Source organism: Lissotriton vulgaris, chromosome 4_1 (assembly GCF_964263255.1).
Source record: "Lissotriton vulgaris chromosome 4_1, aLisVul1.2, whole genome shotgun sequence".
Lineage (NCBI taxonomy): Eukaryota > Metazoa > Chordata > Amphibia > Caudata > Salamandridae > Lissotriton > Lissotriton vulgaris.
This window is the reverse complement of record NC_141691.1, coordinates 362,311,797-362,326,006: the sequence shown is the minus strand read 5'-3', so window position 1 is coordinate 362,326,006 and position 14,210 is coordinate 362,311,797. Positions and strand designations below refer to the sequence as shown.

The 14,210-nt window shown below is 43.7% G+C and overlaps 1 long non-coding RNA gene across 1 annotated transcript in view; it reads left to right on the top strand.

Annotated features, from left to right (window-relative positions):
- The first annotated feature begins 5,763 nt into the window (after positions 1 to 5,763).
- The window catches only part of LOC147718754 (uncharacterized), a 37,330-nt gene continuing 28,883 nt past the window's right edge, over positions 5,764 to 14,210 (top strand). The window contains exon 1 of the long non-coding RNA XR_015310007.1: positions 5,764 to 5,899. This is a non-coding gene — a long non-coding RNA (uncharacterized LOC147718754). The remainder of the gene's footprint in view (positions 5,900 to 14,210) is intronic.

Below are 14,210 nucleotides of genomic sequence, written 5' to 3'. Positions count from 1 at the left end.
AATACTGTCACCCGGAGGATAAATGATATGGCTAAAGATATTAATGATCAGCTCATCTGTAATCTAAGAGGATAAGACTTTGCACTCCAGTTGGATGAAGCAACAGACAACCACAAAGACACCCATCTTATTTGCTATGTCGGGTTTCTACACGAAAAACAAATGGCTGAAGATTTGTTGTTCTGTAAAGAAATCAAAGGTGGAACTACAGGTCAAGACTTGTGTGTAGTTGTGGATGATTTTATGCAACAGAATCAAATTGACTGGGAGAGATGTGTTGGAGTTTGTACAGATGAGAGTCGTTCAATGGCAGGATGCTACCAAGGACTTCGAGCTCGCATACGATCTAAAGCGCCCAATGCTGTTTGGGCACACTGCATAATACACCGAGAAAAACTGGCAGCAGGAAACCTCAGTGAAGAACTGCATGGTATTCTGAAAATAGTCATCAAAGTGGTAAATCATATTAAAACAAGACCAATGAAAGCACGTTTTTTTGTTAAACTGTGTGAGGACTTGGGTGCCGACCACTCATGCCTCTTGTTCTACAGCAGCTCTCGGTGGCTGTCTCTTGGTAATTCCCTGCTTAGAGTTTATGAGCTGAGGAATGAAATATACCCACATTTACATGATGATGAACATTGTTTTGCTGATAAATTAATTTAAAAAAAAATAAATTTTAAAACCTTTATTGTGCAGATAGAAGCATACAAATATGGGCCTACAACCAATCAGGCCGGCCACGACACAGTATGAGAAGCACGTAATTCAATAAGGAGGTTTCCCGGCAGTCACCCAGCATTGTGCAAGCAAGTAGTTCAATCTTAGAAAAGCTGAGTACGACCACTGGAAGCAGGATCAAAAAAGGTTAATTTTATAATAGGAAGTATAGCAGGATCAGTTGCAGTTTTAATCATCTAATTACCCATAGCGGGCCATGAATCAAGCAGCAAGACATAAAGGCATCGATAAAGACGGTTATCAGCAACAGTTCACAGCAATCAGAATATAGACGCCATATTTCAAATCAGTGCCCACCGTGGCCCGTCACGTGCCCATCGACCACCTAATTATTGTACTGATACATAACGGAGGAACCAGAACAGCAACAGTAGTTAAAATCATCCTCTATACTAACCCAAGGAAGAAGAGAAAAAAAGGGAGGGGAGTACTATAAAGAAGAAAAAAAAGAACGCTGCGCTGCTGCACGCGCCCCACAGCGGTAAAGGCGCGCAAAGTGACTGAGGATCTCGGTATCGGGGGTGGGGCGTGGAGTCATGATATATGTGCAATCAATACCGTAGAAAGAAAAGTAGCTCACCCCCCATCCCACCAGCAATCACACCATGGGAGACACGCATAGACACGGCGTCCCGATAAAGAGATACAAAAGAGCCATAGAACTAAAGGGAAAACGAACAGAAAAGAGACCCCAACCCACCCACCCCACCCTGCACCCCTGCAGAAGACTACGGCCTACCCCCCCAGCAGCGTGCCTGTCGCCCTAAATAGGAAACCCGAAATGTAGGAAAAGTTAGAGAGAGGGAGAGGAAACAAAAGAGACAAAAAGGAAAAAGAACCAGGGGGAGAGGAAGCCGTCAATCAAGTCGTTCGGCCCCTGCCCCCCGCCTTCACACACATTTATGCAACATCAAAACGAAATCGACACAGTCTCAGGTATCATAAACCTTCGAGGGAATCGTCCACATTATCTTGGTTGGGGGCATTCCTCATCTCCATCCGGTAACCAGTAGTCCTCCGGGATCAAACCGGCTCACCCCTGCCCTTTCCTAGTCATCGCTACTACGCGTGGTAGAGTAGTGGGCAGCAAACATTTCAAGGTGGAAAGTCCATATGATCGGAACAAGACGGGCCAAGGGTGTAAACCAGAGGACTCCGGCAACCAGCGGCAAAGCAAGAACTTTTTGCGGCAGTCCAGACTATCCAATAGCGACAACTGGAACAGCAAACAGTGTGGGTGCAGTCTCGTCGCCCAGGAAAGTAAAGTCTCCCCCGCCAGGTAACAACGGGACCTCACCGAGCCAGTTCGAATTGGCAATCCACGCAGTTCCCCGATCAGTCGAGCAGGAACGGGCCCCAGCATGGAGCTCACACCTGCGCCCGCCACCATCAAAGCTACCTTGAGATTCGGGGCCGCAGGCGTCTGGTCTTGTCGATGCACGGCGGCAGCACTCCTCACAGCAACTGAGGGGGACGAATCAGCACACACTCGAAGTCGAGCCGCGTTCATGAGGGACGGCCCAACAGAAATGGCGGCAGACCTTCTATCGTGCACAAGGGCGTCGAGGGCCATGGTCGCGCGTAAAGACTGTAGGGCGTCAAGGACATCGCCAAGCGTGGGCTCACGCTCACAGGACCAGGCCCCCGTGCACTTCATCGACCCAAATTCGCCGCCCTGAGTAAATCCGTGACCCAGGGCGCCGGCCGCCATCTTGCAGGCCCAGCCGTGTCTCCGCACACCTCAACTTCTGGAGCGGGCTCCCAAGCAAGGCCACCGCTGGAGTCCCCTCGAGCCCCAGAAATGGCAACCTGGGGGCAGAAAGGAGAGCCACGAAAAGGGGGGACCGCCAGCGCCACCGCCCCGCGGACGCCACACGCCGACTCTGGGCACAGGGCTTCAAGATGGCCGGACAGGGCAACAAAGGGGGGATGCCTCCTGCGCGGTCTTTCCCATCCACGGCCTGCCGCGCCCCACCACAGGGCACCCCGGCTGCTGGACCGGGCCCGGTCAGTCGCCACCGGCATAACCGCACAACGGCAATCCCAGCCTACCCCTCTCCTCCACCAGGGGCCGCCCCCGACACCTTCACTCCAGCCGACCTCCACAGGCAAGTCCCCGGTCTCTACGCCGCGGACCAAGCAGGGGTACAGCTTCGGATCCGCAGCTCGCTGGAGCCCCCGGGACAGACGGTGAGTACGAGCTATGTAAGGAAAAACAAGCCCATCCATCTCATTAGGATTTGTAAGGTAAATTCGGACTCCGTTGTTTTTCCTGTTCATTGAAAAAGATATTTTATTATACAGAAGTTTTTAAACTATTGTGTGGTCCAAAAAAGTCTTGTATTGTTTCTCATTTAACAAGTTTTTATTAAACTACTGTTATCTTCTTATTTTGTTACTAATATCATTATAATACCTTGATTGCGTCCCAACTACTTTAAGGAAGACAACAGGAAGTACTCCCGAGGTCGGGCTTACATCCCACCCACCAGTAAAAAAAAAAAATGGTGGGAGCCACGGCCAACTGCCGATTAGGTCAAGGGAGCCACGGGTCAAAAAACTTTGGGAACCACTGGTCTATGGTGATTAAGCATGGGCGAATTTTGCGAATTCGCGATCCGCGAATTTGCGGATTTGCGAATTCGCGATCCGCAAAATTAGCAAATTTGTGCGAATTTGCAGATTTTTTTTTTGCGTGTTCGCTGGGTTTTTTGCGTGTTCGCAGGGTTTTTTGCGTGTTCGCGGGGCTTTTTGCGTCTTCGCGAGCCGCATGCATAGCGAAGTTACCCATGCAGTTGTTTATGGGAGAGGGAGAGAGAGATAGATAGATAGATAGATAGATAGATAGATAGATAGATAGATAGATAGATAGATAGATAGATAGAGAAAGAGAGGGAAAGTGAGAGGGAGAGAGAGAACGAGAGAAAGAAAGAGAGGCCGGACCTCTGAAGGGCCAGATTCCTGAGTTGCCCCTACAGAACATACAGCTTTTTATTTTTAGCAAAATGCATATGAAAATTGTGCTGTAAAGGTCTCTTTTAGTTTAACCCCTCCTGACAACTCAAAATGGGTGTATTTGCCATCCTCTCCCTTCTTCCTGTTTTTTTTATCTGTAAGTGCTTCCTGATGAGGTTTAATTCCTTGGACAGGTGCCTCGTTGCCTACTTGTAACTATTCGCTGACCCTGCTTCAAGGGTCAGAGCAGGGTCAGAGAATAGTTGCAAGTAGATAACGAGGCACCAGGAAGTAATTAGCAGCAGGTGTCCAAGTTGAAGTTAATTTGTTTGTAACCCTTTTGTAAAAGGTTACAAAGAAATTAGGTTCAACTTTTGCACCTGCTGCTGTAACCCTTGCTTGGCTGAAAAATCGTCCCCGCTGAATCGCGGATTTTACCGCGATTTCGCGAGATTCGCGGATCGCGAAATCGCGGAAAATCCACAAATTTGCCCGCAAAACGGATTTTACGCCCACCCTTAATGGTGATCCAGAATCAGCCATGAGACTTACCTCCACTTTCGATACTTGAATAATGCACATTGGAGAATTAGTAACAGGCATGTAATTTGAATTCTCAACATTTGGTATGCTATTCCGCAGAGAAACAACAAACCCTGATTTTGTCGGATTTTCTAATATTTTTTCCATTCCTCCATTGTTTTCACCTTGTCCAGAACACTCTATCATAGACGAAATCCTTGGGCGATATTGCGTAGGATTTTTTCTTTGATCTCTGCACCTACTTGCAAAATGTCCGACTCTTCCATAGTTTTTACACTCTATTCTAACAACTGGACATCCATTAAATGAAGACACATGGTTTTTATTGCCACACTTGTAGCAATATATATTTTCCCCATTTCTCTCAAAATCTTTCATTAGTATTGAAATGTAAATTTTGACTCGGAAAGGAATTCATATTATGTGTATCGTTCTTTATCTCATCTTGACGTTTTACTACACAAACTTCTTCAGATTTTCATTTTTATTACTAATATTCTTAACTGTATGCATCCATTTTTCTGTTTGTTCAAATGCTTTTGCTGTTGAAATAACGTTTAGGATCACCCATCACCCACAGTTGTTCCTGCGTTTTTTTTACATCTGACATGCACTATTATTTGATCTCTTATCATTTCATCACAAATGTTACCAAAGTTACAGTGTAGACTTAAGGTGCGTAAAGCGGTTAAAAAATCATCAAACAACTCATTCTCTTCTTGTATCCTGGTATAGAATTTAAACCTATTCAACGCAATATTACTAGTAGGTTTAAATCTTTTCTCCATCCTAAGCAACGCTTCATTGTACACATTGGTAGCTTCTCCATTCTCAGAGACAGTTATTTGAGGCAAGGCTCTAAAGACCATCTGTCCTTCTGAACCAAGACAATGTAACAAAATACTTTTTTTCTTTCTGATCCCATTCTTTCTCTATCTATAGCTTTCATGTCATTTATAAACTCTTCTTTCCATCTTGACCATGGTAGTGGTGGTTCCCCTTTACATTGTAAAAATGTAGCTGGTGGTTCAAACTACAATTTTATTAATAGGCAATAACTGTAAATATTTCCTTTTCATGTAAATTGTCATATATTTATATGTTTACATGTATTTAATAACTAATATACATGAGCGTAACAGTTTAATGCTCGCTTTTTTGTCTTTTTCTTTTTTAATACACCATGGATTGTATGTTGAAAATTGGTGCGCCTTAATATTATTCCTTCAGTTTCAAAATATGAGTCAATGTGCCCCATTTTTTTGTATAATTTTTTTTTTGTCAACAAGTAATTTATGACCAATCGATTTTTTTTTAGAGGTTTAATAACTTACTTGTATTTATCTTCCTTGAAATGTTCCAGAAATGCGGTTTTTAATTTTAGTAACACAGCACCCAAAGAAACCAATTGACACGTTGCTAAGGCTGTATCCAAGGAAAAGAAAATATCCCCCACGTTCTTGCGTGCTGTCGTCAGTATTACCCAGATTGCATTGCGCGTCCCAGACTGCTTCAGGCGTCTTCCAGCATTCAATGGGCTTGCGAGAATCCGCAGTGAAGAAAAAGAATGGCGCCGAAGTTCCTGAATCTGGCTCTTGCCAACACGGAGATTGTGAAACTATTGAGCCGAATTTTGAAAGATGCTTGCACTCGTTGGCTGGTAGGCACATTTATTTCTTTTTAAATATCGCCAGCATTGGAAGCAAAGAAATATTAAATATCGTCAGCGTTGGGAGCAAAAAAAATATAAATTAAGAGTACAATACCTTCATGAAACAATAGTGTTGGTTTCCTGTCTTATTCTCTGGTGTTTTTTCCCTTTTTTTTAAATGGATACCTTCCTTTCAAAGTCGGTTGATAAAAAACTGATCAGTGACAAATCGTTTTATAATGAAAATCGGAATGATTTTAAATCCAGGTTCCTCTTGAAACATCCAGCTTATAATTCTCTTGTAGATATCAATTAAACATTTTCCTCAACTTTTCTTTTGAATGAAGATCTCTAAAAATGATATCTTCCTTCAGTTCAAGAACACCACTTGTCTGTGCTGCTCTCCCTTGTTGTGAGAAGTGTTCTTTTCCCTCGTCGCCATTAAAAGAACTCCATTTAATTCATTAGATTTAAGTAATTTAATATAAATATATTTGCAGCACAGCAACATGCACAACAGCTCTCCAGAGCAACACCATGCAACTGATTGTCTGGAGTCTAATATTCTAGTGTTCCAATGGAATTAGAACATGCAACAAATAATAACACATGAATACAACCTAGGTATTGCAAATGTAACACTATGGTTCCCCCTCACACAATTGTAATCATTTTGCTGTCTTTTAATCTATTTATTTTGTCTTGATGTTCCTAAAATGTTTTGTAAATTTTAATGTTGTTCTTTTCTTGTCTGTAAAAAAATTATGTATTGCTTTAACTTAACATGCATATCGCTGATGATTCACCCGCTGCTTGTGCCATTGTTACCCAGGTTGAACAAAGGTTTACCTTTTTTACCCTAACCAGATCCTGATGGTACACATTTGATGGGCTCTTGATTTGGTTGTTACTATCCTCGATGGCCAGTATAATATATGTACCCAAATAAATCATAGATTTATGAACATAATAGGAGAGTTTAATTCTAAGGTACCAATGGCACAGAATTCCAAAATTGATGGAAAAGGGAACCGTTTTAATATTAATCTACTTGTAGCTATAGTAAGCAACAATGTCATTTAGAGGCCACCAGGGGTCTTAGCCGCAACCCCTCTGTTGCCCCCTGTGGCCCCTGGCACTGACTTGGCGATCCCTGGCCTCAGAGGTGCCAAATCAGTGCCTGTAATTCAAGGGAAGCTGCTCCTTATGGACGTCAGTTGAGGATCCACTTACCTGTTTTCTGTCAATTTTGTATTACATTAATAGTGAACAGCAGATAATTGTTCACTATCAGTGTAACAAAGAATGGATTACAATTAGCTGATGTGACTCTCCCTGGCAGCTGAGGTAAGTAAAACATGATTTTAAATGTATGTTGTGTAGTGCTTGAGGGTTAGAGTATGTTTTGTGAGACTGAGTGTCTGAATGTGTGCCTATGTGTAAGCATGCGCGTGTTAGTGAAATCAACGTTTAAATTGAGTGTGATGTCACTTCCGCTATCCCTGGCATTTTGGAGAGTTGACATTCATGATAGTAAAAGGTCTTTAAATCAAGATATAACCTTTATTTGTGTAGATTCTAAAACATAAGTAGGTCATAGACATTTTTCTATGATAATGTATTATTAGATGACCAGGTCGGGACCATTCATAGGGCCACATAGGGATATATATAGTAGTGATGAGGCTGGAAGCCATTTGTTTTTAGTTTGAAAGGTAGTTTCATTCTGTCATTACATTTCTCAATTACTTCTAATTCTCTCTCACATAATTCTTTCATGGAGGGTACTAGAAAGAGCTTAAAGGTTAATGTAATTAGTGAAGTATAGATGGCTATTCGTGCAAAGTATGACTGTGAAAATTAGGATTTCAAACTATTGTACATGTTTATTTCTTTAATAAATGGTCAAGTGACCCACTTTGTCCATCTTCCTGAGACTGGTATATGTAACAAAACACGTTTCTAAGAGTTGCAACAACACAGGACTTGACCAGACAAGGGGAAACCTTATATACATTTATGTATACATTAGCATTAGGGATGCTGCGATGTCTCAATAATAGATTTAAAATCTAACCTTTAAATAGATGCTATTTAACCTCTTAATTTATTATATAGGGTTGTCCCTAAAAAATAATATGATTAATTGTAAATAGGAATTCTTGTTTGCCATCTTTTTCATGAAAATGCTCTAGGATTACTCATACAGTTGTTTAGGGATAGGCCTTAATGATATGTAATGTTTGACTAGAGTAGTTATCTAAGTACCCCATTTCATAGTGATTTTTAATAATCATTCTGCTGATCATATTTAAGGAACAAGGGTAAATGCATCTGTTGAATATTTGATAGTGTGATGTTTAATTTGCCAAGTTCTAGTTTCACACAGTTGGATTCCTTAGGGAACATATATGACAAACATTGGGGGGACAATTCACCAAAGAAAATGTACATATGAGTAAATATGCGTGTGTGAATTTAATCTTACACTTTGTAGTACCTTTACTACTTTAAAATATTCACTATTTCTGAGTGTACAGTTACTACAAAGTGTAGGATTACATGTCTTCATCACCTGAATTCAGAGGGTTGAGCTTAATTTATGAGTGTAAAGTTACTACATGTAACTTTTCACAAATAGTCAGAGCTCTCCAACATCGCGGAGCAGAGATCTTCCCATGGTAAAGTAGATGGAAAACTTAGTTTAAAAAAAGAAAATAGTAAAAGTAGTTTTATGATAAATCATAGTGTAAATTTATTTTACATGTTTATTTTAATTGGAAAACAAAATAACTTATTTTTTATTTAAATATCTAGTTACGTTAAATATAATATATTAAACTAATATAATTTCTTTTGTGATTTATTTTAAAACATCCCACCTACAATAAATTCTTTCCATCTATTTATTATGCATTTAAAATTATAAAGCAATATATACAGGATTTATTTATATTAATGAAATAATTTAAAAAAGAAGTTACATTTGTTTTTACATTTAAAAAGGGTATTGGAGTATATTACAATAAAATAATCGTTGGATATATTTTTTAACATAAAGGTACATTTAGATATATTTTTGATCAACAAAATAAATTAGTTAATTTTAACATTGTTTCCTACTGGATTTTATATTACTTCTCTGCCTATTTTCTGAGGGAGGTTGTTGCAGCACCTTTGGATGGCCATGTTTGGTGCTGTACTTATTCCTGGTCTGATCTGGAGTACATTTACTACTGTTTTGAATTTGAATTTGAATATAATTTATAAAGCACAAAACTCATGCCCGAGGTTGTCTTGGCGCTATAGGGAGAGGGTAGAGGTGCGGAACAGTTGGAGAGAAAGCTTTCTTGCAGGGAATCGAGTGCCTCTTAGTCTTGTGAAAAAGCCAGGTCTTCAAAGACTTTCTGAAGGCAAGTATGGAGGGGTTGTGGGTCCTCTTTGGCTCTAATAACATTAGAAGAGCAGTTTCTGAATAGCAATAGGCTTACTCTTTTTAGGTGTGTATCTGTCCCTCTCTAAACATCACCTTACCTCTACCTAAACCTCACACTTACTCCACACTAAACACCTCCCATTTCATAGTAGATATTCCTCATTTATATCCACTTCACCTGGTCCCTCCCACATTTACTATTAGGGACTTATTTGGATGTTGGTTGGAAAGCTTTCTGACTAACTTCTAAGGTTTAAACTCCAATCACTGTGTTACAAAGATAGTGGTCGCAGTTTAAACTGGCCAGTTAATCCAACTGGGTTCAACGGCACAAGGAGTCCGTCAGCCAGTTGGAAAGGCCACACAATCTCGGATAGCATTTCCGCTGTCGGGATTATGATGGCACTTTCCGACAGCAGTTTCATGTCGGCCTTTCTGACATAGATTGCTGTCCGCAAGTGCCTTTGAGGGCCCCTAGATGGGCCCCCTTTTCCTCTGGGCCTCCAGTTGTGGCCATGGGGGACACCTATGGTGCCCCCCTTAAAATTTCTGCACTATGTGGCAGGCACCATGAGGTGTCCGCCACACGGTGCAGGTATTTGCAAAAACTTACATTTTTCAATGAGAGCTTGTGCTGCAGGCGGTCTTGACCCGCCGCACAAGCTCCCATTGAGAAATGGAAGTTTGCCACCTATGGTCGGGCTGTTCCCTCGCCCAAACTGTGCCGGCGGATGCAAGTCCGCCGGACATTGTAATGAGAAAAACACACAAGATGCTTGACAGAATGTTGCACAATGGCAAAACATTCACCCCTAGTCACAGATTTGGGTTTAATCCATCGCTATTTTGCTCACCAAGCCACCCCAGTTCAGACATGGCCAAACACACAAGATGCTTGACAGAATGTTGCACAATGGCAAAACATTCACCCCTAGTCACAGATTTGGGTTTAATCCATCGCTATTTTGCTCACCAAGCCACCCCAGTTCAGACATGGCCATATGCAAATCAGTCTTGACCCTGTGCCTCATGGGAACAGTCCAGATCGAACTGCCAAGCCATGTCTTCCCTAGACCGGAATCAAGCATCCTAGGACCGGTTTCTGGCTATCAGCCGTCTTCAGCCAGGATAGCTTGACTCCAGTGGCGTAGTGAGCACGGGACCCATGTCTGGGCATACCCTTCCCACATAGGGTGAACAGAAAAACACACAAGATGATGGACGGAATGTTGCACAATGGCAAAACATTAACCCCCAGTCACAGATCTGGGTTTAATCTATTGTCATGTTCCTCACCAAGCCACCCCAGTTCAGATATAGCCATATGCAAATCAGTCTTCACCCTGTGCCTCATGGGAACAGTCTAGACCGAACTGCCAAGCCATGTCTTTCCTGGACCGGAATCAAGCATCCTAGGACCGGTTTCTGGCTTTCAGCCATCTTCAGCCAGGATAGATCGACTCCAGTGGCATAGTGAGCACGGGACCCACGTCTGGGCATACCCTTCCCACATAGGGTGAACAGCAAAACACACAAGATGATGGACGGAAGGTTGCACAATGGCAAAACATTCACCCCCCAGTCACAGATCTGGGTTTAATCCATTGTTATTTTGCTCACCCAGCCACCCCAGTTCATACATGGCCACATGCAAATCAGTCTTGACCCTGTGCCTCATGGGAGCAGTCCAGAACGAACTGCCAAGCCATGTCTTCCCTGGACCGTAATCAAGCATCCTAGGACCGGTTTCTGGCTATCAGCCATCTTCAGCCAGGATAGCTTGACTCCAGTGGCATAGTGAGCACGGGACCCATGTCTCGGCATACCCTTCCCACATAGGGTGAACAGCAAAACACACACGATGAAGGACAGAATGTTGCACAATGGCAAAACATTCACCCCCATTCACAGATCTGGGTTTAATCCATCCTTATTTTGCTCTCCAAGCCACCCCAGTACAGACATGGCCATATGCAAATCAGTCTTGACCCTGTGCCTCATGGGAACAGTCCAGACCGAACTGCCAAGCCAGGTCCTCCCTGGACCGTAATCAAGCATCCTAGGCCCGGTTTCTGGCTATCAGCTGTCTTCAGCCAGGAAAGCTTGACTCCAGTGGCGTAGTGAGCACGAGACCCACGTCTGGGCATACCCTTCCCACATAGGGTGAACAGCAAAACACACATGATGATGGACGGAATGTTGCACAATGGCAAAACATTCACCCCCAGTCACAGATCTGGGTTTAATCCATCGTCATGTTGCTCAGCAAGCCACCCCAGTTCAGACATGGCCATATGCATATCAGTCGTGACCCTGTGCCTCATGGGAACAGTCTAGACCGAACTCCCAAGCCATGTCTTCCCCGTACCGGAATCAGTCATCATTGGACCGGTTCCTTGGCTTTCAGCCATCTTCAGCCAGGATAGCGTGAATCCAGTGGAATAGAGAGCACGGGACCCACATCTGGGCATACCTTCCCACATAGGGTGAACAGCACAACACACAAGATGATGGATGGAATGTTGCACAATGGCAAATCATTCATCCCCAGTCACAGATCTGGGTTTAATCCATTGTTATTTTGCTCACGAGCCACCCCAGTTGGATGCTGGTTTACAGTCCAGGGAGGGCCTGGCTTGGCAGATCCGGCTGGACTGTTCCCAGGGGGCACAGGGTCAACACTGATTTGCATATGGTTAGGTTCAAACTGGAATGGCATGGTGAGCAAAAAAACAATGGATGTAGGCCCAGATCTCTGTACTGGAGTGAATGTATGATGTTGTTCTGCATTCTGTCCATCAACTGTTGTTTTTGCATTTGTCACCCCGAGTGGGATGGGTATGCTCAGATGTGAGTCCCGTGCTCGCCATGCCACTGGATTCAAGCTATCCTGGCTGAAGCGGGCTGAAAGCCCGAAACCAGTCCTAGGATGCTTGTTTCCAGTCCAGGGAGGATTTGGCTTGGCCGTTCGGGCTGGACTGTTCCCATGGGGCACATGGTCAAGACTGATTTGCGGATGTATGACGGTACAACGCTTACCGTTACCACGCGTCCCTTTACGACGCAGTTTTAACAACGCAAGTCGTTAAACGACTTGCGTTGGGGGTGGGGGCGCTGATAGTGAATAGTTTAATTTACTATTCCAACACCAGTCCCCGTGGATAGTAGGGAAGGTGTTGGATAGTAAATTAAACTATCCCCTATCCTAGAACGCCCTCCAGCGAAAGTCGTTGTAATGACTTTCGTTGTTAAAGCTGCGTCGTAACGGTACCGCATTGTACCAGTTACGTTGTAAAGGATGTTTCCCCTGATTTGCATATGGCAAGGTTCAAACTGGAATGGCATGGTGAGCAAAAAAACAATGGATTTCTCTGTACTGGGGTGAATGTATGACATTGTTCTGCATTCTGTGCATCTACTGTTGTTTTTGCATTTGTGGAGAAGTGTGGCTCACTGGTTAGAGCGGCAGACTCTGAAGCAGAGATCAGGCCCGGGACCAGGGTTCAAGTCCCGACGTGGCAGGGTCTTGGGCTCAATGTCCGCGGACTCGATAATTCTCGCCTCAGCGCCTACTCTAATCATGGGTCCCATGCTGCAACTCTGGGCAATAGCTTGCTTAATCTCCACGATGGCCCCGGGATGCCTGGCTTCACCTTGGGGGTGCCCAGGCGGGGCATCTCACAGGGAGAGCCAGGAAGGGTTCCACAGGGTTATACAGCGCCGGGACGCCCCGTTGCTGGGGCAGCTGTGCGCTTTACAAGTATACTACTACATTTGTCACCCCGAGTGGGACTGGTATGTTCAGACGTGAGTCCCTTGCTCTCCATGCCACTGGAGTCAAGCCATCCTGGCTGAAGAGGGCTGAAAGCCCGAACAGGTCCTAGGATGCTTGTTTCCAGTCCAGGGAGGTTCAGGCTGGACTGTTCCCATGGGGTACAGGGTCAAGACTGATTTGCATATGGCTAGTTTCAAACTGGAATGGCATGGTGAGCAAAAATATGATGGATTTAGGCCCAGATCTCTGTACTGGGGTGAATGTATGACATTGCTCTGCATTCTGCCCATCAACTGTTGTTTTTGAATTTGTCACATACCGAGTGGTACGTGTATGCTCAGACGTGAGTCCCGCTGCTCTCCATGCCACTGGAGTCAAGCTATCCTGGCTGAAGAGGGCCGAAAGCCTGAAACCCGTCCTAGGATGCTTGTTTCCAGTCCAGGGAGGACCTGGCTTGGCAGTTCGGGCTGGACTGTTCCCATGGGGCACAAGGTCAAGACTGATTTGCATGTAGCTAGGTTCAAACTGGATTGGCATGGTGAGAAAAAAAACGATGGATTTAGGCTCAGGTCTCTGTACTGGGGTAAATGTATGACATCGTTCTGCCTTCTGTCCATCAACTGTTGTTTTTGCATTTGACATTGTAATGAGGGCATTAGTAGTAAACTTACATGTGTGGAAATATTCCCATAGAAAATATAGGAGAGGGGGAAACATTCACCACTAGGTTTGTGAATGTGTAAAGAAGCAAGTAAGTTGTACTACTGTAGTATTACGTTACGGACTACAAAATGCAGTTTGTGAAATTGTCCCTAGGTATCCCACAAGGGTTAATAACGGTAACATGTGGCGACTACTAAAAAGTGCTTAGTGGTAAAGAGTGATATGCATTTAGAATGAACCAGTTTACTAGGAGGTTTGTGGTCCATCTGAGCTCAAACTTCAGCGGCGACAAGGCATGAGATTCCACATTAGGTATTCTCTGATTCCTTTAGGTGATATTCTTAATTTTGTTGGGCACAGTAGTATACATGATTGAGGAATGGCAAGAGACAACCACCACTGGACAGAGAACTTTCTATGCACAAAACTCAGAATCAGGGGATATA